At 39.1% G+C, this 26,347-nt stretch overlaps 1 protein-coding gene across 6 annotated transcripts in view; it reads right to left on the bottom strand.

Moving 5' to 3' along the window:
• Positions 1-26,027, bottom strand: part of marchf8 (membrane-associated ring finger (C3HC4) 8) — a 190,543-nt gene extending 164,516 nt beyond the window's left edge. For 3 of the 6 annotated variants that reach the window (XR_003937455.1, XM_030155625.1, XM_030155629.1), the window contains exon 1: positions 25,902-26,027. The gene's annotated coding sequence lies outside the window, so the exon portion shown is untranslated. Of the gene's footprint in view, positions 1-25,626; positions 25,866-25,901 lie in introns of those variants that run through there. The other 3 variants (XM_030155627.1, XM_030155632.1, XM_030155626.1) reach the window with 3 other exon arrangements.
• Between the last annotated feature and the right edge of the window lie 320 nt (positions 26,028-26,347).

The raw sequence follows: 26,347 nt of genomic DNA, 5'->3' as shown, positions 1-26,347 counted from the left end.
CAGGCGATTGACCAATGACAATAAAGAATATCTAACTATCTTAAAAGGTTCACTATGTAAGATTCACATGTGCTTGTGTAAAGTTTGTGTTGAGTGCATTTTGGTCCTGCCATTTGATGACATCATTTCCTTTTCAGAGGGCTCGTACAGATTGTGTCAATAAATCAGTGGTTCCCAACCTTTTTTGACTTGTGACACCATTTTAACTTCACAAATTTCTGGCGACCCCAGACATTTAAAACAAAGACATGTTTTTGCTAAATTTGTTTTTGATCATGTAATAGTTTGCTGTACTATGTTGCAAATAAACATTCATTTTAGATGACATTTCGTCTATATGATGTACATTATGGATGGAGGCAGAAAAGCCAGGTGTAGATTACTGCACAAAGGGAGAATTTTATTTTCCTTGGTCAAGATAGGTACAGTCAGTCCAGCTTGTATTTACAAGGCTGACAATTAATACTGAACAAACAATAACTCAAACTATGAATTATGAAAGAGCTGCAGCATCTGAAACTGACCACAATGAACATTTGAAAGATAAACAGTACCACAGTACTTCAGTTTCAGCTTCACAGTTTGTCATGTCTTTTATGGATTATGATTGTCTCTCTCAACTCACCATATATTTTTTATTTATTTATTTATTTATTTTTTTTTTTTTTTTTTATCAATTACTAGAAATTTCAGGTGACCCCATTTGACTCCAAGGTTGAAAAACACTACAATAAAGTGCACCTGTAGTGAACTGTCATTGGTAGATATTTCAAAATATCACGTATAATACCAATGGTTCCATCTGGTAACTTATGCCATAGCCCGTTGTATAGTATGTGCGAGTACTATGTCACTGCTCCGTCAGTCAGTTATGGTCAGCGACATGTTGCCTCCTTCACAGGCTGTTCCAGCACCTTTAGTAATGCAGTAATGTTTTATTGTTCGGTTACCTGGGCTGTGATGGAGTGATCACTGACCCCGTGCAGCAGACACCAGTCTAACCTGACTGACACATTATCGGCCAGTGCTGGGTCACATCTCTAGGACAACGGCGGAGTGCAAGGCTTATGACTGGACAAACAACAAGTGCGAACTTGTGTTTTACACTCAGTCTCACTCACTGACTGCTGCTCGTTTACTCACACTGATCACCTGGAATCAACGCTGGTACATCATATCTGGCTGACAATGGCTGCCCCCCATAGTTTCTGCCCCTGCCCATAATTCACGTAATAAAAAAGGTCCAGTGTGGCACATTTTTAACTGAATTTGTGCCTCTTTTGCTTATAGCACACAAAGCACAATAAGTGTCGTAAGCATGACTGGTACAAGTACACTTTAAATACCACCAAGCCCCAACTTTCCTACCCAGTACTCATTCATTCACCGTGTTTACATGCACACAAGTATCCTGGTTATGATGCTTATCCCAGTTTTGATCATACCGGGGATATGGCGTTTACATGATGAATACTAGTAAGACGGTTAATCATTACTGTTCGTACTTGTGGAGGCACCTGTGACGACATTTACAACATAACATGGTAATTTAATTTGATATTTCAGTCGCTGCTGCCTAACTGTAAAGTTACCGTGGCTATAGAAAGCAAGGACATTTTGGTTATAGCAGACTGCCAGCATCAAATTGTGGATTTGTCTTTGCAGTATTCATTTAATGTCAGCAACTGGAATCGAACAGGTAATCATGTCTATTCTGTCACTATCATCACACTGAATGAGGAGGAGGATGAAGATCTGCAACCGTGACTGATGGAAGAGGGCCGTCATGATGGAGTTCAGTCATTAGTTTCAATGTTAATCCATACAGTAATGTTTGTTTTAGGGAAGCTCATATCCTGGTGGTTGTTTTACTACAGACTTGAAGGCCCTGTCCATACAAAGATGGTTTCGGTCGTATCCACAAAAGTATTGTATCAGATAGGCCTTTCATCCACACGAAACCAGCGTTTTTAGTCACTGAAACCACAACTTTTTGAAACCGGGTCCCAGAATGGATACATTTGAAAATGCCAGTTTCACATCCAAACCACAACTTTTCTAAAACAATGATGTCGTAGCCCCACCTCTCTAACCTTTTCCCCCAGAAGTGGGACGCCACTTCACAACAACAACAAAAACAACAGTGGACAGTGCTACAACAGCTATTGAGCTTATTGGAAATATTCAATCAAAATCATTGGCTACTCTTTCATTACAATGAGCAACAAACAACCATAGCTGACAATATTCACTCCATGCTCTTGGATCTTCCGTGGAGGGGGGCAACCAGGAGGTAATATTGGATCAGACCCAGTAGAACCAAGCAGGCTTTATGCACATGCTCCACTTTTTCTCCCCTTTTTGTGAGAGCATTATAACGCCACATACAGGCCTGGCATTTGTACTACATTGTTTTCAGTCATTTTCAGTGGTTTCATGTGGACGCAGAGATTTCCTGAAATGACTGCACTTTTTTTGAAAACAACAAAGAAAAAGATTAGATAGGAAAAAATGCCCTTTCGTGTGGACATGGCCTAAATGTTCAGCCTTCTGATGTTTTTTCCAAGTGAACTCCAATGTCTGTTTATTTTGTTCATTATTGACCCTCTACTGAAAACAATTTCCTGTGAAGGACAAATAAACATATCCATCGATCTATCTATCTATCTTTCTATCTTGTGCCTCTGTGCTCCTGTAGCATGTTGTATCTGTTGCCACCACAGTTTGTATTTCTGTTCCGTTAATTTGTGACTGTGCAGCAACTTGCACCTGTCAGTAACCAGGATACGGTGTATACATTTAACAGTATCCAGGTTACTACTTCAGTACTTTAGCTGGAGTGTACAGGTTGGTTGAAACCAGGAAAAGGCTGGAATACCAGTGTAATCATGGTATTTTACAGAGGATGCTGAATTAGGTTGTTGGTATTAAGACTGAGCCTTTAACGTCTTTCTACACTAAAGCATTTGGACTTAGATATTTAATAGTTTGTGTAACATGTCTTTTCGCTACCACTGAAGAAATAATGGGGTTCATAACACAATGATTACTTCAGATGGTGCAGACTTACCAAAAGTGAATCTCTGGTTTAACCTCTGAACTCCAACATGCATTAAGTTGGATTTACACAGATGCTTTATAATTACACTGGGTTAAAAAAAAATGTTTTTTGCAAGTTGCCTAGGTTTTTTCAACTGAATTAAGACCATTTTGCACCACTAAATCCAAAAATGACATCTGTTTTTCTCAATCAAGTCAGGGTTTTTTTTGCCAATTTGATTTAGAAAAATTTGATCTTCTCACAAAATATAATAATTAATACCAAAATAAGATTGGTAAGTACACTTTATGAAACTTGTGACTTGATTCCTGTTAGGTACAATGTTGTATTCACCACAGATGTAGCAGAATACGTCAGGCTTATTTTTGCAAGATCTTCTAGTCGAAGCCATTTCATTCACCTGTAATATTAAAAAAACTATTAATCATAAATTGGCAAAAGTAAAACCTTCAGAACTCGTTTATTGCAAGAAATATGAAAGAATTTTGTATCATATGATGTGAAAATGCCCATAAATGTAAGCAAAAATGTTAAAAAGCCAATATGTAGCATAGTTCAGAAAGTTGACCTGATTGAGCAAAATTAATGTGATTTTTGGATTCAGCACACCAAAATTATCCTAAATCAGCTCAAAAAACTTCATAAATTTGTTGTTGACCAGTGTTATCTTTGAGTCCAACAACATTTTTGGATGATTATAACTTTCGAGGCAGACAACATATGGCCACAGTTTCTAATTAATGAAAAACAGCAATAATATGGTCCAAAAATGATTGTAAAAATGTAGTTTCCAGTCAGATAACAACAAAGAGTCATCACACACAGTCCACAGTCCAGAAAGCAGTATTTTGGTTGTAATTCGCCTACATTTTATAGAAAAGTGAGAAAACTGTTAAACTTCAAATAATGGATTGCAATTCTATCTTAAATGCCATCGAGGATGTAGGTATTATGGATGTTAGGTCACATGGCAAGTCTGTGCAGTGATTTCTATGGCGATTCATTCCCACCACCTCTCAAACAACCAGCTCCCAGCACAACACAGACTATAACACAAACTCCACATGAGCACAGGAAAAAGTCACAAGTTGAACCTTTAACATCATTCTAGGTCACAGTCTGATGGAGTGTCCGGTTTAATAAGACCATGAACTCTGCAGCAGCTTCCGTTCTAATGAAAATTGCAAAACTCACCAGTTCTGACCGGCTTGCAATAAATAAATTGCTTGCTTCCTCAAATTCCTCATATATGGATCTTACCCATTTTGCTTAAGCAAGTTCAATCTGACAAAAGGAAGACTGCACTTATAAAAAAAAAAATACTGGGGGGAGAGGATTTATTTTATCCACAATTACAACTGTAGTGGACTGAAACCATTTAATCAGGGATACTATGATATATTTAGTGTCATGTCCAGGGCGGCTGTGAGCGTACATGATTTTAGAAATGTAAAAAGGCAGTTTCCTCCTGGTTGGTGAGAAGATGCATGAAAAAGGCATCAAGCACCAATTGTCCATTTAAAGTGTCCTTTAAATCTTGATATCTTAATATAAATCAGCATTAAAATACACAAATGCACCATGTCTGAGTACATGATCATCAGTGTAGAAAATGTAAAGGCGCAGGGTGAGTTCTGAGAAGATCACCCAGTGTTTTCCCGTTTTCGATACGGAGCTCCCTTCTATTAAAAGTTACTCAGCTCTAATTCTGTCACTGCATAAGTTAACATCCATCTAAAAGACTGCATAACTGTAGCACAGTGTAAAAGTCTGAGTATCTATCTATATAGAAACAGAACTGTCGTTTGTGCACACTGTCTGAATGAGGAAGCGAAAAATTAACTCCCTAACAGTAAAACCAAAAGTGTTTTTTTTTTTCAACCATTGCCCTGACATTACCAGTAAGCACAGTCCTGTTGCTGGCAAAGTGTGTGTTTCTCCAGTAAATGACCGCTCCTTGCCTCAGGCTAGTGTTTATCTTCCTCCTACCTCTCACAGAATAAGCCGGCTCTGCGTGGTGGTGCTATGAACCAGCAGGCAATAACAGGCCACCAAGAAGCAGCCGTGCATGTGTGTCTGTGCATGTGTGTTTAAGTGTGTGTGTGTGTTCATGAAACTGCACACTGAGGTAGCTGAAGAGGCTGCTGGTCAGGCCCATGGCTGACTCAGCGGCCACTTAAACAAGTGTATGACAGTGTGGTAGAGTCAGCCAACTGGTCCCCAACAGTCACTTTACACAGTAGTTAAAGTAAACATGCCCTGCAACAAATCAGAAAACTACACATTCAATTTGTTTCATTGCAGGGGTCATTTCATAATAAAAAGAAAACACAAAAGAACCAAAAGGTAAGTGAAAGTTGTCACAGACACAGCAGTGGGTCTAATTTTAAAAAGGTAGAATATGCTGTGTTATTGTACTTGAGACAGGTCTGGGTCTTACTTTTGAAGGTCTCCATCTCAACCACATTTTTAGTCAGTTTTATGTCGCTCAGTAACAGTCGAGGCCACAACTGCAGTGATATCATCAAAGATTCTTTATTGTTAATTCACTAGATGTACACGACATACAGAGAACTGAGATACTGTTTCTCTCTCACCTTGTTACATACCATGCATTTAAAAAAAGAAAAAGAAAAAAAAAAAAAAGAAAAAAAGGGAAAACAAGATAATAGGAAACTAGAAGCACTCAGAGAGCGCAGACCTCCACCAAGGCAGATCAGTGCCCTGGATTTGGATGAAAATTTCAGGAAATGTTGATACTGGCACAAGGAACAAATGATTAAATTTTGGTGGTGATCGGGGGGGGGGGCACTGATCTGCCTTGATGGAGGTCTTTTCTAGAAAGCACTCGTAGAGCGCAGACCTCCGCCAAGGCAGATCAGTGCCCCCCCCCCCGATCACCACCACAATTTAATCATTTGTTCCTTGTGCCAGTATCAACATTTCCTGAAATTTTCATCCAAATCCGTCCAGAACTTTTTGAGTTATCTTGCACACAGTTAGACAGACAAACCAACGCTGACAAAAACATAACCTCCTTGGCGGAGGTAAAAAAAGTGTACATGTCAGTCTATTTACAATAGCAGCAGTGGCGCAATACAGAGACGGTTATGAGGTAAGGGGGTGCATAGTGAAATCAAAAAGCAACGGATTTGTCAACAGCAGCAGACGGGGCAATCGTGCACCATTTATAATTCTGCACTTTATTATAAACAGTGCACTATTGCCCTGTCTGCTGCTGTTGACATCTCTGTTGATATCTATGATATCTATCCTGAAGGTACGAAGCTACATGCATCACCTACTTATGTATGTACTGTATGTTAAGGCACTGGCTGACCAATTAACTGTAATTAGCATTTATCAAAAAAACTTGCATTAGAAAGATAGTGCACTGCCTGCTTCACTAATCTGTTCAATCCCTGCTTCCTAAGAGGGAGAGTGAAGCAGTAATAATAAGGCCAATGGTCAATTAAGGTCCAAATTCAAAAATAATACACCAATACTATATTTTTAAAACCGGTAACTAACATTACTTTTAGCACTAATCTTATTTTCCTTGCTCATTTTTACCTTCTTCAGTTGTAAGATCTAGTGAGAGGTTGGTTACAGCTGAGACAGAGACAGGCCTCAAAATAAAGTCCATTTTTTCCTAATCTGTGCTTCTTAAAAATGTCATGTTCATGTCAGAATGTTCAGGAGTAAGGGGGCTTGTGAAACATGGATCTGATGTTTACATGGTTGACTTTGGTTTGGAAGAATCAGTGTTAAAATCTGTAATTCACCGCTATTGTTGGAATGAATGAGACCAGATCTGCCTGTAGTCTCCTAAAGGGGCGGGGGCATTAGAGAAACCATGTGACACTGTGGCAGGAAATCATCTCCAGTGGGTCTTCTTGTTCTTAAATGCCTTTGATTATATCATAATAGAAGTAGAGTTAACATTGAGAGACTGAGGGGGCAGATCATATGGTGATGAATTATGTTTGTTATATTATTGCTTGTTATAAACAGTGACCCAGTCATGCAAAACTGAAATGATGGACCACATGCTAATGATGGGCATAAAGCTGTGCCACGTCATTAACTATAGTCGGCTGTGGTTAGTTCAGTCTCTCAATCCTTCCCACATCCTCAAAGATCTAAAGAGGCACCGGTAACCAAAAGCATCTACTGAAAATCTAAAATGTTTAATAACTTTTGAACACCTAATCCTATTAGTACATTGTAATAATTCAGATGAAATGCAGTTTCTCTGCTTTTCATTATTATTAGATGTGACCTATTTGGACTTTCAGAGGCTCTGCAGTGAATGTGAAAACACCGTTAAGTTCTACAACATCGATTCACCAATAAAACCCATGTAGTGACAGTGTTTTAGATGCCTGTTTTTATGTTCACTTATTTATATTCTTTGCTGAAGGTCACATTTTCTTCAGTTTTCTCTGTTCTGATAAAATGACCTTTGAATTTATTCTGACATCTAAATGATCAGCAAATCAAACAAATGAAGATAGCTGATTTTTATTGAATAATGTAAAATGTAGAGGATAACATTTATAAAAGGTGATAAACCACTGTCCCAAAGTAGAGAAAAACTCATTTGTCAGTCACTATTAAAATATCTGTAGGTCTTAAACTGTCACTGTGGCGCTTTAAGCCTACTTGTGTATGAGTGTGTGCGTGAATGTGAGGCTTTGTAAAGCGCTTTGGGCACCATGAAGGTGTATAAAATTCGCTATGTAAGTGCAGTCCATTAACCATTTAAAGATTATTCTTATTTCAGTATTATTTTAAGAAATTAACTGTTTTGCCTACAGCCCACCATATGAATCATACTCTAGTACAACTATGGTGGACATAAGAGTTAAAAAGAATTTAACTGCACACATTCAATGTCATTTTTTATTTAACCCTCAATTCAGTCAGACTGACATTCTTAAATCAGAGGCCAACACCCAGATGACAGGTCTGAAACAGCTGGAAATTTAGTTTCTAACAATGAAAACAAAAATTGAAAGGAAATTGTTTTTACCCACAATCTTTCTAAAAATCAATCTGCTGTGTTTAAGAGCGTGTTTTTAGTAGTTCTGTCATTTTAGCGATCAGAAAAACAAAAAACAAAAATTACATAAGACCCACCAAACTGTCTTGTGTATTTTAAACCAACCTTTAAAAAAAAGTCTGTGTCAGTTGATCAGATGTCGCTCATGTCCCGACCTGATGAAATGCATTGTGTACACAGTGACATACACATACAGAGTAGTCTTGATGAAACCACTTAACCTCTTTTCACAGCAGCCATAACCACGACAACGGAACAAACGAAGATGTCAGGTTGATTTGACAATTCAACCCTGCATCCTGTACACACCCTCCATCTCTATGCATGTCAGACCCTCATGGCTTCATAATGACCCACCTCTGTCTGCAAGACCTGAGCACAAATCCCTCGTGTCTCTGCGTCAACATGCACAGGTTACACAACTTTAAAAAACACACGATGTTGCAAATACAAATACAAATCTATGCACTGTTGAAACACACTGTTCAGCTCAACTTGTCTCCGAGGTGTAAACTGTAAGAGGCTGATGATTATGCAGCTCTAATCAACACATTTGTCTGATAATTAGGGCTGGGTAAAAAAATAGATTTAATCGATCTTAGATTGATTTCGTTTTAATTTTGCGTAATCGATTAATAGTGGATGAGATCGATTTTTCAGAGCAGTGCTGGGAGTACGCGGAAGCGCGGGCGGCTCTGGTGTCTTGGTCTCGCTCGTGACGGCTCTGGTGCAGAAAAGATGCAGAGAAAGGGTGGGGAAAACCCCTCCACTGGAGGTCCTCCCAGCCTCAAACTCGAACCCGCATTGTGAGGGAACTGGCCACCCGGAGGTTCTCCAAGGCGAGTTGCGGAAGCCAGTCGTTCTTGGAATATCAGCTTGGATCCATACTATCACCTATGGCTGAGTATGGAGTTAGAGGAATAGTACAGCGACAATGACTGACCATTACGCAACCCCCACCCCCCCGACCAACAATCATGGAGCGCGCACACCCCCTGCACTTGTACCACTAAGGGTACGTTTTACACGGCAACACTCCGCAAAGATTTCTCCTTTGCGTTATAAAATCATCCCCCGTTAAGACGAAGCCACTATGATAACGATCTGCGTTAACATGAGTCCGTGAGAACGGCTGAATACGCTGTAGTGGCCATGCCAGACCAGTAGCTGGCGATGTAGAGCTGTAGTGAAACAGTGGCGGTAAAACACGCGCCTGCGCACAAACGATTTCCGGTTTAGACAGCCTTTAAATGAGGAGAAGAAGAAGAAGACGAGGCGGACAACACTATTTACAAACAACAATGGCGAGTGGTCGAACAAAGACGCAGGACTTCTTTGTCTGGACAGACGAGCTGAGCACAGTTAGCAGCACGTATGTTGTTCTGAAACCGGCCATTGTTGTTGTGGTTGTTCCTTCTTTTTCTGCAGCTTTATTGTGTCATAGAGGCTGGCAAACCAGCTTGGAGGCGCATTACCGCCACCAACTGGCCTGGAGTGGGTTAACTGGCGGTTCTTGGCTGCGCGCGCATGCGGTGACGTCATATTTTACCCCGGAACGCTCCGATTCGGGTTAACACGGAGCTGAAATGCGGAGCGTATCGATAACATTCCACCCTGGACCCTGGTATTAAAAGTTTCCGGATTCAGGCACTCTAGGCACCGTTTCCATGTTAACAGAAGGCTAATCCGCGATGAAATCTTCCCGGAGTCGACTGAATCCTACGCCGTGTAAACGGCCCCTAAATTAATCTGAATCAATCAATTAATACTGAATCAAATTGATACTGGGTCGAATTGAATTGTGATTAATCGATTCCGAATCTTATGAATCGAAATTGAATCAATTACGGAAATTGGCCATGATACCCAGCCCTGCTGATAATATCACAAAACAACAGGTAATGTCAAGTCAGGCTTATCAGGAAAAATCTTGATCTCTGTCTGGACAACACACACACACACACACACACACACCAAAAAACAGCTTTGAACTCGACTGCACTAAATCTGTACTGGCTGTGTTAAAATGTGAGGATTCGCTGTATTTTTGTCTTTTATCGTTGTAAATGAAATATTTTTCATCTGTATAGATTTTGCACTGATGGTAGATCAAATTTCTGAACAGATTCACCGATTATGAAAATCATTTACTGCAGCTCTAAACGTTACAGCTGCTGCTGCGATAAGACTCTTCAACCCGGTGTGAACAGGTGTGGAGCATTTTAGTTTCTAAAATGTAGTCAGTGGTAAAACATGCAGTTTCCTGGAGCTCAATTTAACTACTTCACATTCCTGATTTTGTCCAACCAGTCATAAAAACACAAAGATATGAGAGTTACAGAGGGAAAAAAACTAACACATCAGAGAAGATACAGACACAAGTCATTTTGGCTTGGTAAAATAATAAAGTAAGTGAAATTAATAAGCTCTGATTGTCTCAAGTAAATTCCAGTTGATCAACAAATCCATTAACTGACTAATTTCAGTATTACATCTGCACACAGCGACAACCTCCATTTATCTCACCAAATTAACATTTGCCAAACAAACTCATTAGCTGCCCAGCGTAGCAGCTTCAAAACTAAATCAAGCTCGCTACATCGACAAATGTGTACAAACCTAATGAAAATGAATTATTTATTCATTTGTAAATCCCTATTAATAGTTGTGACTCACTCTGGATTGAATTAAAATAATCAAAAGGAGGATTCGGAAGCACGGCGGAGAATTAAAGTCTATTTTTGCTGTAACCCGGGAAAGTCTCTGACATGGATGTTCTCAGATGAGATTTGATTCGTTGGCGGTGCTTAAGTAAAAATTAGGAGCAGTGAACCTCCCATGGCAATTCAAACCCCACCAGCAAGAGGCTGAAACAATTAACAGGGAACAATGGAGGAGCCATTAGTAATAAAAACTCATTTCATGCTTGTAATGAAAGGACAAGAGAAACTCATTCTACTGCTGGAATGTTTTCGCCATGCAGAAATCCACATTAAAAGCACTTGCATTTGGGCGTCGTGCTTTCAAAAACTGGATTAAACCAACACATCAACAGTGGATTCCAATGGAAACAAAAAAATGCTCGGCAAAATTCACGGTACTTCCCAGAGATCACATGGCAATCAGTGTCAGCAACTCAGCGACATCTTAATGCCATTTTCTTTGTCCTCTGAAACGCTGTGCCTGATGCCAATTATATGGGTTTTCCTCTGTTATTTCCAACAAACTACTGTTACTGATGCCAAATGTTCAAAATGCAGAATGCAGGAAGCTTCGTGAGCTGGCTATAGGATGAATCATCCCTGCATAATATCGCTCAGACAGACAGTGGCATGTGTTTGCAAGGAAAGGTCACAGACAATCAATTTAGAATGCTGTGTGAGTAGAAAATTTGAGATTCTGCCAAACAACCTTGAGTTTTCACGGGTTTTTGTATGGATGGCACAAAAATCACCTTGTAAAGAAAGATTTGTTCATGTTGGGTATTTAAAAACTGTGGTGGAATTCGCCCCAGTTTAACTTAATAATCATACAATTTAATTTACTTTATATCAAGATGGATCCAAAAATGTCACTTAAATTCTTTCCCTCAGACCGAGGTGACAAGACCTAAAGTAAGAAATGATGGAACTCCAGATAAACAGTCAGTAATGAGCTAATTCTGCACCCGGGAGCCATTAGACCAGAACAGAGGATGGAGATATAATGAGTTGACATCATTAAGTCAAAGGTCAAATGGTGGAATATTATGTGTAAATAGTGATGACGTTTGACATTTATCTGAGTTCTATGCACCTGTATTTATACTGATGACAGAGACCATTGAAATTATGAGAAATTATTATGATCTGGTCAAATAATCAACATCACGCCACGGCCGCCAAGGCCAGTTATCCCCGACACCTCCTTGCTTAACCCTTTATAGGGCATTCATCGACATTCAACATTTCAACCTTAGTGCGTTATTGGAGGGCATAACAAAACTTTATTACTTTTGAGAAAAATTTTCAGAAAATGTTATTGTTATGTAGAAAATCAAGGTCAATGAAGTTACCATATTTGGTTCCTTACCCACAAGCGGCAAAATAAATAAATAAATAAATAAATAAATATAAGTTGTAAATAAAAAAAAAAAAATACAAGAAAAGCACATGTAAGGTGAATGGAACATGTATTTTAGGACATTACAACAACATAAGTGCAGATCCAGACACATTATCTCTTTGAACATCATTCCTTGCATTAGTACCATTCCTTCATGGTACCTAACAAAGTAGGTACACTCAGTGTTCATGCAGAGGTGGACCTTACAGACCCTGTAGACCACATTGGACCCGAGACTGTTGACTCACTATAACTGTTACTGTCACTGTCTTGTAATGCATGCAGAAATGACCAAAAATAGTCCCTTGCCCGATATAAGGTTAAAACCCTAAAAGTCAGAAGGATGAGCATGAGTCCCACATTCACAACCTGTATTCATATGGAAAACTCAAGTGAGATATTTTTAATATTGTGAAAATTCTGAGACTGTTCATGTGGCAGTTGTCATCACTGCCATATAAAGATAAAAATAAATAAATACATTAAAAAAAAAAAAGAAAGAAAAAAAATCAATGCACTCATCAATAAAGTTTAAGGTCTGACAAAATTTAATTTAAGACGCCTGCTCAGTTTGATGGATTACCTTCCCAAGAAATTTCTGGAAGTCGTGTTTTTTCTTAACCAAAAAGGTAATGAAAATGGATGGCTGACTGGCTTTCAGAATTAAAATCAACATGACGTGCTTCAGAAAACAGTTTACATGCAGGGAACAATGGCTTCAAGGAATAAAAAAATGCAACGTGGCTGGAGAGACTTGTCTGCTCATGGATCTCAACTCAGAAAATCAGTGAAGTTCAAAAAATAAGACAAATATCTTGGCAGTGAAAATTAAGACAATCCATCAGCAGAGCCAGGGGAAGTCACATTATTTCCTTTAGGCCTACATATGAAAATAAAAAGCCTTGTTTACACAGAAACACCCTTTTTGATGTTGTTACTGGATCTTTTTGATTCATTAACACAGAAAAAAAAAGACTCAGCAACACTGATATTACATGTATTAAAAAGAACCACTTTCATCCATATTTCCACTGCATGTTGTTGCATTTTTTTTTTCTACAAAAAACAGCATCAAAGTGGTAGTCTGTCTTCTAATTTCCACACTACAGGTCAAAAATTAACTAAATATTATTTTAGATGTCATAAAGTAGCATAGGATCATGGGGGTTGTTTTCAAAACTAATATTAATGAAAACCATGTTTACAGTTGATATAATGTATTAAAGTTTTAGTCACATTATTCTTAATTAGGGATAAGTACCTTTCACATTTAAACCGATTCAGTACCGATATTCAGTTCCTGGGAACCAGTACCAGTATACAACAGTACCTGTTTTCAGTACTTTTAGTGTGTACGTGTGGTGATTAAAGTCATTTGGTCTATTAAAAATAATAATAATAAAAAATAGTAAAAACTTCTGAATTTTGAATGTTTATTTCTCGACATCACAAGTGAAAGAACATAACATAAAACTTGAGAAAAGTGTGTGTGGGGGAGGGCAAATTACTTAAAAATAAAAATAACATTTTTCAAACTAAAGTATTACAAACTAAACTAAATAAGAGAATATTTTCATTTTATAAGAGCAAGGTGGCAATGTTCCTTCCTTATGATCACTGCATGTAACTGTTTGGAAAGTCTTGCTGCATGAGGAAACAGCTGAGATGCATCAAATTATCACAGTTCTGTTACCAAGTCTGTTACCACGTACATTTCAGTGACTTTCAATGACTGACATTTTGTAGGAAACACTTGCCATTATGTCCAGTAAGCACTGAAGGTAACAAAATATCTAACACAGACCCAGTCATTTTTAGATTTTTAAATACTAAAATGCTCCATAAATTGTACATTTCACACCATCTGAGGTTTAGATACCTAGTTTTAAAAGCGTGGAATCATTTGAGTATTGCTATGATCATCAATATGTGTTGTTCTCATACCACAGTCACATATTACATTTTTCTTCCAGGGCTGTGCAATATGACATGGCACTAGAAAAACATCGGTGGTTTCATATTATGCTCTGCTGCTTCTATCATTGGGTCTTTAAAGCAATATATTTTTTGTCATTTGGGCACTTTTCATTCTTCCACATAGTATGGATGTCAGCAGAAAAAACTGCAAGAAGGCAACACTAGCCAACAAGGTTTTTCTGAGCAGGAACTGTTCATATGGAAAGTCCAAAATACAAGATGAATAAAGATTAAACTGACAGATATTATGAGCAGACCGATGTAAAATTTCAGAGAAGATACTGACTCCATCACCCAACCCTTCATACATCAGCTAAAATTTACTTAGGGGGTCAAATGAGTGGCCATTTTTGTCAAAAAAAAAAAAAAAAAGTTGTAAGAAATGCATAGAACTGTGTTGAAATAATGCTAATACATTTGTGCACAGACTACTGATATTATTTGACAGTAGAAGCTCTATTTTCAGAAATATTGCATTTTGAATAACACGTGTATGTGAAAACTTTTGCTGGTGGACGGACATGACATTACCCATGATGATCTGGCCAGTACCAGTACTTTATTAGGAATAAACTTATATACTTACTATTGCTAATTCTCCTCTTATTCATAAATGCTAGTATTGTGGATCTAAAACAATAACAGCTGACACAAAAACACAAAATGTGGCAGTGGACGGATGTGACATGGCTGTTATGGATCCCATCATTCTGATGCTCGGCAGCCATGTCACCGTTTCCACAAATGATCCCTGTGCAAAAACTAGGATCAGAATTATTTATTGTATAGTTTATCATCATACTAAAGAGTAAATAACAATATAGAATTGTTATTTCTTTATAAAATGCTTATTATTAGAAAACTGTTGATTTAAAAAGTGATGTGTGACATTCTTAATGTATGTATTGACGTAACATAAGCAGGATGGATCAGCACCGTACTCCATATTGCAACCTGTAAAAATAATACGTGATATGTAGGATAGAATCTTGTAAGAAAAATTGGGGAATCTAAAAGAATAGAATAATTGTTTTTCAGGTAAACTCAGTTAAAATATAACTTGGCTATTTGTGACATGAAAATGTAGCATTAATTGTGATGAAATTGAACTTTTTTTGACCTGAAAACATAGTTCATATGACCATCAACATGTTGCAACAGAACTGAAATCCTGTAAATTTGCATAACTTGCATTTACCAACACAAAGTTCCTTTGGGGATTCACTTATATTGATTTCTTATGCACAAAGACATAAATAAGACCTCTAAGCAAATTTTAACCAACATATATTCTACTGCTGCTTTGAGACATTGCCTCCTCTTTATATCTCTTGGTGTGTTTCCAGCAGCAGAACGAAACCTTGAGAGATGCTCTAATGACATCATCAGCCATGGACTGCTTCCTGCAGCGGTGCCATCCCAGGGTCCATTCAGCTGAGCCAGCATCTCCACATGGCTGATGTACTGCACCCCCAGTCGTCACACAATACATTATAATTTCACACGCGAGAGCACGGGACTCACACATTAGCACACGCAATACATGTCGGAGAGAATCGAGCTACTTAAAGTAAGATCTAATGGAAACGATGCAAACGCCATTTCCCCATTAACCGGTGTTGTTTTTTTTACATTAGCATCAGCACTAACCCTGTGGGGGATAGATCGCAAGGGAATATGGCATCATCTATAGGAGGAAGTCATTAGATTGGATCAATACTCCACTCCCTACAAATGAAGACAGGCCACAGTGGGACACAAGCACGGAAGGCTGGGATTGTGTTAACGCATGGGAGGGAAAGAGGAACGACACAGTATGATACCTTTATTATGTTATTACATTACCGCAGCCAGACGCTGATACAACTAGACCAGCAGGGGATATGTTCATACAGTTAGAGTCCAGGATCAGATAACAAAAACAGCAGATACAGCTGCATAAAGTCTGCCATGTTCCTGGAGTAAAACTGCAGCTGCCATATGGTGGGAATACTCCTAATATACTTTTAATTAGTTACACTTCAGATCAATTTAAAACTGATAAGCTTGAATCACAGTAGAGAGGTAACAACAGGCATTATCACAGCTTCCTTACATTCATAGGAGTCCAGGAAAACCCACATCCTGATGTCTGCACGCACACTCAAGTTAAAGGGAACCGGATAAGTAGGAACACTGAATGTTGTTGGCAAGGTCTAGCTCTCATCTCAGACACAACAGAATCACCGGTATTTTACCGATTAACCTCCACAGATTCTGGAGAAAATGAGATAGAGATCAACAGCTACAGCACAGATAAGAGATTCTGGCATTTTGAAACAGCTTGACGATGAAAAGCAGACACATAAACAATAGATTAAAAACAAAAAAAGAAGAAATAAGTGTGTGGGGAGTACAAAGGTTTGTATCGTAAGTGGGGCAGGTACCCCATACGGTGATCACATGCTTTGACAAAACAGAAGGTAACGTACAGGAGAAGCAGCGAAAAAAGGAAATGAGTGAGAAAGAAAAAAGTGAAACTGAGTTATTTCCTCTTGTTGACATACAGTGCAGACAAAATCACTGAAATCACTCCAGCTGTCATGGGACAGACTTCAACAAATATAGTCACAAGCAGCTATGAGGGGGCCAGGCAGATCAGCAAATCAAAAAGTAGGGATGCACCAATGCTGATACCGGTATTGGGTATTGCTCTGATACTGAGCGTGTGTACTTCTACTCGTAAAACTGCTCCGATACAAACACACCAATACCACTTTACGGCAGTGTGAGGTTCACAGTGCGGCGGTAGAGGAGAATTGTCAGCAGTGTGGAGATTTTTCAAAATAAACAACAGTGACAAAAGTAACACTGACTGCAAGTTATGCTAAGGACACAGATGGGTACGGATGGCACGTTCTATCCGTCCTCTGCATACATTCCGTACATAATTCTGTCTGTTTTCTGGGAGCTTGCTGATACATACCCAGACGAAGAATACGTAGCAGTACCACCGAGAACTGTGGAGGTAGCAGAACTTTTCAATGAGCGACTGTGTGAGTTAGTGAAAAACTACTGACATATTTACGACAACTATCCTCATCAATACCAATATCAACATTAGTATTACCTCCTCTGTCGTCACCATGTTTGTTATTACTTACTTTACTCTTCTCAAAAAAACTTTACTCTTCTTCGTGGTATTTGTCCAGTATGGTTAATTAAAAGCAGCGCCCTCTGGTGGATTGACTGAGAAACGCTCATTCCAACGCATTAAATGTCAGTAGCAGCACTTTGTTACAGTCAGACTAATGACAATGACAATAAAGCACATTTTCAAAAGTAACTAAGATCTGTAATGGTATTATTAAGTACTCATATCAGTATTCGATATCAGCAAATGTAAGTGTACTTGTACTTGTAACTGGTCTGGAAAAAAGTGGTATCGGTGCATCCCTATCAAAAATCATTAGGACTATTTTCTATTGAAGTTCAGTCAAGTAATGCAATTTTTCTATTTTTCTTCAAGGACTAATTAGAAGAAGGGATTCCAAGTCCATACATGACATTTGGTGTCAATATGTCAAATAAAGGGATAAGATTTTGATGTTTTGATGGCTGTAACAGACAAATGGTTTTGAACATCTAAAATCTAGAAGAAAAAAATGTAATCTCATCTTTAGTGAGAGTTGATCTAAATATCATCTGTGTCAAATTCCATGAGTTTATTAAAACTGTAACCTCTGTACATTTAATTTCATTTAAAAAAAAAAAAAAGGTGGTTGTTAAATCTGCTTAAGAGTCTGGTTTAGACCAGCTCTAAATGTAAAGGGGCATGAGATAACTTTTGTTATGGTGTGGTGCTATATAAATAAAATGTATTTGATTGATTGATTCATTGATTCATTGATTGAATAAATACAACGGTACCTCATTAATGAAAGTCTTGTGGTTCGATAGTTCGTTGCTTAAACACACCTCCAACTTCGACTCACAGGTGTTACCAGAGTGCTTGACATAAACATGAAACTTAGAGAAAACAGACAGCTGTCTTCCAACAGTGTGTTTAAGGTCTTATTAATCCACAGGCTACTACAAACTCCAATAGTGGAAAATGAAAAGATAAGAATTGGTAGAAACCAAGGGCCAAGGACCTCAGCTCCAAAGTGAAGCCAGTATAGATGTATAATACCACTGACAACCACTAGGAGCCAAAAAGCTTTTTCCCCTGATGGACTCATAGTTGGTAATTTACACACAAAAAAATGTATAATGACTTTGTTAAAGACATACCTGATGAAGCTTACTGTTTAAGTAAGCTAATAAATAGCACTAGCTCACCCATGACCCTCTACATTCCAACAGCTCTACCCGTTCATCCAAATACAAGCACTTGTTGCTCAAAAAAAAAAAAAAAACATTTGTAGCTCCACTCTGTGTGAAACAAACCGTATTTGTTTAGTGAGCAGAGATGTCAGCTGTTGTACAGTATGAACTAATTTGTCACAATAAACAATGGGGACCCTAGAGAAAGAACGATTGCCGGGAAACTCTGAAACCTTTCTGGGAGCCAAAATGTTTAGTTGTGTTACACTGGATTACACTCAAACAGCTATGGAACACACACATAATAAGAACTGTCCAGTCTTTCCTATGGTCCATATTATGACAATCTGTTGGTGGTCTATTTTACCATCACAACCAATTCTGTCAAACAATGACAGCAGTTAATTTGCAGAAAGTGACTATCTGAGCTCTCAGATACTTTGATTGTATTCTCCCCAATTTTTTTGCCCTGAACATACTCTGCAGACAGAAAATATGAGGTAATTTGCCGACACACAATGGCACAGTCCATTAAGTCTGCGGGCTCCTTCAGTCTCCTCTTTAGCCACCTACCAGACAGACAGCTTCAGTCGGACTCATCCTCCAGTTTGGGATCATAATTATGGCTTTACTTTGTCATTTCTGCCAGTCGCCCTGCAGTCCTTTCTATAAGGACTATACGAAAAGTTCGGAGCTGTTCATCACTCTGGCCGTGAAGTAGATGAGATTTCTCATAACGGCAGTGTGCTTGCTGATAACAGCAAAGTCCCTGGCTGTCAGAGGGCACACAGGCCGCCAGCGTGGCCATAAAGGGATCAGAATCACATATGGAAAAGAAAAAACACAGCTCTACCTACAGTCCCTTTCTGTTCTGTCCAGACACACTGTGACTACCCAGTCATATTTTTACACCAAATCTGAAATCAGTGAGCCTGTTTACATGACTATAAGAGTCTGGTAATTGGGAGTAAACAGATAATTGTATTAATCTGATCTACCACATTTACATGCACTTAAGAAATGCGATATTTGAAAAACCCTGGTTTAAATGCTCCAGTGTATTATCAGATTTCTTTTTAAGTGTGTAAATACATAGTGATGGTAGACTTCAAGTCTGCCTACATAGTCAATGCATAAAACGCAGTACAGGGTGAGTCAGAAAAAACGCTCTTTCCATTTAAAGAAATTGTACTGCTAAAACGGAAACACTGATTTTTCTTTTGACCATACAGTCATATTGATGCGGTTATTGAGCATGTCTGGTGATGTAGTCATAGATTTATTGCATTGCATAAGAGAGAGAAGGTCCATTGTTTATTGGGCACTGAAATACCTGCCAACACAATGTATGCCACAGTGAACAAACTTGAAATTGACAACAATTACAGGAGTCGGGGCTTTGCTTTCACACTCAGGACATAGGCCTACATGACAGTGCCCAGGGAGTTTTCATCATGGCAAGACCACAGTTTACGGATGTGCAGAGAGCTTTCATGGTGACAAAATTCTGCGAAACTGGTAGCGTCCAAGAAACCATCCGGCAGTTTCAAGACCGCTTCCCTGATGTCCGTGCCCCAGCTGCCTCATCAGTGAGGAGAAATCACGTATCAAGTATCGCCTAACTGGTACCAGCAGAAACCTTAATAAAGAATGACGAACACGAATGGCGAGAAGAGCTGTGTTAGAGATGCGACAACGAGTACAGATTTGCATCAATCTGAATGGTAGCCAGGTTGAAGGTCGTGCCGGACAACTTCGTTGAGACAAAACATTTTGATGGCGAGTAAACATGCTGTAATGGTTGACAATTTCAATTTCATTCACGGTGGCATAAACTGTGTTGGCAGATATTTAGGTGCACAATAAACAATGGACATTCCCTCTGTTATGCTATGCCATAAATCAATGATTCAATCGCCAGACATGCTCAATAACCACATCAATATGACTGTATGATCAAAAGAAAAATAAGCATTTCCATTTCAGTGGTACAATTTCTTTAAATGAAAAGAGCGTTTTTTCTGACTCACCCTGTATATCGCTCACACAATAGGGGGTTGCTCTGAGTCAGGTATAGTCCAAGTGTCAAACCTGAAGATATTCAGATCAAAATGGCTACTGAAGAAGAGTGTATTCTGATGTTTGTTGCACCAGACATTTTAAGGGTTGGAATACCATGGTAACTCGCCCAATTCATGGGTGAATAATCGCATACACAGCCATCTGTAATGTTCAACCAGAACTCACTGAGCCCGTGTCACTTTTAATAAATGAACATCCTGTTTGACACTTGAGTTTAAGAGCACAAATAACACATAACAGGTTGTAAAACATAATGTTGATTTTGAATTGGCAGTGCAAAAAAACCAAAAAAAACCATGCTAAATATAGATGGTGGTATATCCAGCCTCTGAACTGCAGCAGAGACAGAACAATGATGGGGAATTTAAATCTCTTGTTTGGTCTATGTGAATTCTAGATGACGAGAGGCATTTTCAATATTTCCGAATGTCTGTCTCTGACCTGCTGCCTCGAGTGGCTCACTTTCTGCCGGAGACTCCAGTGAATCACAGTCATCTTCTGTAAATATAACATGTTAAATTAAACTACAACACTTGCGTATTGGCCCTTTGGGTGACATATGGTATTACACACGTCGCATATCAAAAAAAATGGACAAAACATTTTGAGATGCAAGCACGCATCAAGGCAGCCAATGTGTCTCGATGCGTTGCAATGCGTTCGCATCTGCGTGCCCTTGCGCTGACTATGAATTTTAATTGTGTTAACACATGCACAGACTATATAATAAATCAGATTAACCTGTATACATGCAGGAAGACATCAGAGTATTGAGGAGAAATCCAGGTGTGTTAATCTGATTTCTCATAATCAGATTACTGCCGTTATCTGATAAAGCATATCAGATTATCCTGTTTATATAGTCACTTGAATAATCTGACAACTCCAGAAATCGGATAATGATCGGAGTATCGGTGCGCATGTAAACACGCTCTATGTCAACATGTTCGTGTAATTTGAATAAAGTCTGGAAAATCTGTACAAATATCACGCTCCATGTCTTCCTGAGTATAGACCTATCCCCGTCTGCATCCTAAACCATCACAGACTTAATTGACGTCATATGATAAAGACTGAGTACAAGAGGCTGTAAGGGCTCAAACTGGGAAAAAAAGGAATCGGGCTGCGATAAACACACCTTGATAATGCCAAATGATATAACATTAGAGTGCAGGACTTTTTCTTTCTTGTCTTTTTTTGTTTTTTTTTTCTTTTACTTTCTTCAGAGCTAATTATGTCTTTTAAGGGACCCCTTGCCTGATGTAAATGCCAATCATTGACTTTTTTTTTGTAATACCAGTGTTAAGCAAAAATGAAAAGAAATAGTCTAGTCTATGTATAAATGAGGTTAGTGATGAAGCATTAGTGAACCCATGATTTCATGTGTTTTTCATATCCTCCTCGGAGAAGTTTTTCTTTGTTCAGACTACAGATTTATGAAATAAGATGAAAACAACTATTTGTAAAGCGTCAGTCTGCAACATTCTGAAAACCTTCCAGTTCACACAAATACAAAGACGAGCTCTACTTCCAGTCAAACCACCAGCTTTTCAGGTTTATTTTCCACAGATGGATTTCAAGTATCAATGAAACAGTATAGGTATTCACAAAAGTTCCTTGTTCAGAGGAGACTTGGTGTCACCTCTAAAAGGCACAAAAAACATGAGATTTGGAAGGTGCATTTCACCAGGGAGTAGTTGATGATAACACTACGCCTCTTGTTGACAGGTGAGTAACAGCCCCGTAAATACTGAGAAAGACACACTATCACACAATGTTCTACGACCAGACTCTAGTGATTTGACGAGTCACAAGCGAGGCCATCAACTGGCTTGAACAGACCAGATCACAAAGTCTTTTTCCTGAAACCTTTTTGAATGATTTAGTCTACAGTCAATCTTTGGTCTGAACTGGGCTTCACCAGTCATGTAAGGTTATTCCAAACCATAATGGATCCAATACATGTGGGTACGACCACAAATCCATGAACAAGAACTAAACCCATCAATGTACATCATCTATCTGAGCTGCTATTGTTGTCAACAGTGACGTTACGCTGATGGTCACGCTGTTACAAAAGCGGTTTTTATGTGTATGGGGAAAAAAATCCAAAGTCAGGGGGTGGAAAAGAATGTGGACCCCTACATGAGTTTAGGAAAAGAGATCAACTTGTGATGCCAATTTACAAAACAAAAAGCTTGAGATCAGTATATGTAGGTATCGTTGTTCATTACATCATTTCATGTCCATTCTATTGGTTGTTGCAGAAATCTTAACATATTTCAGACCAACAGAATTTTGCTTTCTTCATTGTGCAACAGAGCTAGGGCCAAAAAAATGCTTCTAGATTATTTTTAAGGGAGTGATATTTGCTTTTTTAAATGGAATTATGCATTTTAAAACATCTCCCTGTGGTCTACATAAACTGTAAATGCTCTGCTTGGGTCTGAATTCTTCATTAATTCAACTCCACAGGTCCATCTTCAACCTGAGTAATGACACCGGAAAGGTTGTTTTGAGCGCTGGCCCTTTAAATGCAAATGAGCCACTTCATGTCCCACCCCCTCCAGGTTGTTGGCTGTGCTACTCTGTACTGTTCAACCAAAAACTGAACGTTTTAACTAATTGGCTCAAAGTTTGGACATATTTTCAGTCTGGACTACAATCGCTGCTGCTGACAAACAATGATGTCGTACTCGGAGAAATGTTCGTCAGAAGTCTTGACCTTATATGTGCAAATGTCATGATGTAACTAGTTATAGACATAATAAATTAAGCAAGAATTTAAACGGGTTGTAGAAATCCACGCGATTTTTGCCAAAATTAATATAAAGATAGCTTTGCAGCACCTGGAGGGTTCAAATTCAAACCCAAATACACAAATAAATGTACCAAAGACTAATAAAAGTGGGTTTAGCAAGATACGACCCCTTTAAAGTTATCACCAATTTATAATTTGATTCATTGTTTCCTAGCTACCCAAACTGAAGATAAAACATGGCAAAACATCAAAAATATTAAAAGAGTATGCCATATACAACTGGAAAAACACACTGACAGTTAAGATATTATGAGATGCAAACAGGCTGTATATTAAATTCGGATTGAGCAATAACCTTGATTTTGCAATTTTGGCATTTTTCATGACTTTCAGAGGACAAAAACCTGATTAAATCAAATTAGCCAAATTCAATATAATTGACAACACCACTCACTGATTTTCAGACTCCTATTTTGAAGCCTGTAGCTTTGGGCCATCGCCACAATGGCTTTTTGGACAAAACAGTGTCACTGCTGGAGTATAGGGAGACCTAGAAAAGCTCTGGGTCCAGTGGGAGTACCATTATTTTAGTCAGTGTTAACTTTTGCACATGATCAGGTAAAATAAAGGAACACTCCACTGCACTACACCTCAAACACACAATTAGAAATGTGTCAACAGTATGATTCCCTGCTTATTGCCATGTCACTGCAGAAATTCCAATCTGTAGCATTTGATATGAAAAAACGACACAATCGTGCACTCAACGTGAAACTTAGACAAGCTGAAAGCAGCTCATGAATGTAAGAGTGACTTCTTTTTTGTATTTTTAGCTTTACAGACTGCTACTGTAAATTACACCACTCAGAATTACGTTCTTTTCTGCCAAGAGATTTCTTTTGTTCAGCTCAAGTATGAGACTAAGATTAAAGCTCCAGCTGCCTGCCTACAGAAAGGCCACCGTCCGTCACTATTGTTCAAACACCTCGGCTCATACGCAGAATTAGGCGGAAACTTAAACACAGCTTGCGTGGAGAAGAAAACAATCTATATGCAGTAATCCCATGTGAGGAGGCAGGATTAGTTACACAGCACCACAACACAGAGAGAATGAGCATTGTGCTATCTGCAAGTTTATGCATGCACACTCCACAGATACTGAAGGGACAATGAGTTGTCTTATCACAACAAGCCCTCAGTATTTCACAACACTGGCAAAGACATAACTAAAGGCTACAGTGATGTAAGATGCACACATGCACATACAAACACAGCTGGTTCCTCTTCTGGCATTGCGATAGCTGCAAACCACAAAGGCTAAATGGAAAATGGTATAAGAAGCCTGGTTTGACATGAGGCCAAGAGTTGGTACCCTGGAACGATGAAGACTCGAGTCAAAGTCTCTGCTGGTGAAAATAAATGTCACAGGAGGAATCTGAGGTGGAAAACACAACTTAATGCAATCCTCCAAAAGGCTGCACCTGCAACACATATGCATGGACTGAGGGTATCATAACACACAGCAGGGAAAGCTGATCCTGCAGTCGATAAGAGGACTCAGTGTAACATGAGCAGTGCTGTAACAGTTAATCTTGTGTACCATGGAAGGAATAAAAAAAAAAAGGGGAGCAGTGGTCAGATGAGAAATGTCACTTAAGTCTGGATGGTGCTTATTGGTAATGGAGCCTCATATGTAGGGCGCTCTGCTTGGCTTTATAAAGAAAAGGGGACATCCGGCCTGGTCAGTGTGACCTGCAACCTGAAGTCAAGCATAATCTGGAAAAAACAATCTAAAATTTAAAAAAAAAGGGGGGGGAAATGGATCTAATGCGCAAATGCGAGAGATAACAAGCAAATCAATCCAAAGTGATCCAGTGAGGAACAGCCCGCTGCTGTCCATCTGTGACCCCACATGCAGGCGTGAAAACATGAGACAAACGCAGTATTTAATGGCAAAAACCCCAGACGGAAACACAACCACAGGATCTGCTTTATCTAACCGTAGAAATGCAATTAATTACGCTGCGTTTTCCCAACCGGGTGTCCAAATATTAAAGCGCAAACTGTGCGTTTAGAGGCTTCGGGAGGAATAAGATCGGAACTATGTGAAGACAGAACATTATGTGTCATGTTCAAGTGGAAATCACAACTGAGAGGACAAAGCAGACCTGTGAAATGAGCAAAAAGCAGCTGATCAGACGCACGTCGCTGAATAGTTGATCTTTGCTGCAGAGCGCACCAGTCCTTCCACATTCAACTCCATACTCGTACCTTTATCTGAACACTGTCGCTTGCTTGGTTAAGGCTGTCAGGGTCTAAACCGCAGGCGTTAACGGCACATTCTCACACAATCACATCCCAGCACTGTCCAGACGCACGTCCGTCCCTCCGTCCGTCCGTCCGAACGCCAGCCGCCTCCGGTTGGATTCAGTAATGCGAGGGGCGCAGCGCCGGAGCGTGGACGGACACACAGCTGCACCGGAGCAAACGAGTATTCATATTCCCACTCTCACAAGTCACGGGCAGAAGACAGAAGACACACTCACCCGCTGCTGTTTGGCACCAAATGACGACGCCGTGTTTATTTCACTTGCCCCCGCTGAGCAGCTGTGGTGTGTGCGCGCTGGTGCGTCACCGACTTCCGCGTTGATGGAGAGACCAGAGAAGAAGAAGTAGAGAGAGAGAGAGAGAGAGAGAGAGAGAGAGAGAGAGAGAGAGAGAGAGAGAGAGAGAGAGAGCACAAGGAAATAATGAATTTAAAGGACACTGGCGGCGCACACGGGCAGTGCACCTCGAAGAAATGAGGATGATGATGAAGATGATGATGATGAAGATGAAAATTCAAGAATTGAAATTTTACAAATCCATTAGAAACAAATTGAAGTCTGTGTGAACAAACACTTAACTCTCAAAGACCCAAACAGCTGGAAATTAACAAAAACATCTGTTGATTTAAAATGGTTATTAATTTAAGCACCAAACCTACTAATAT

Source organism: Sphaeramia orbicularis, chromosome 15 (assembly GCF_902148855.1).
Source record: "Sphaeramia orbicularis chromosome 15, fSphaOr1.1, whole genome shotgun sequence".
Lineage (NCBI taxonomy): Eukaryota > Metazoa > Chordata > Actinopteri > Kurtiformes > Apogonidae > Sphaeramia > Sphaeramia orbicularis.
The sequence above is the reverse complement of the archived record's forward strand: the minus strand, read 5'-3'. Positions and strand labels throughout refer to the sequence as shown.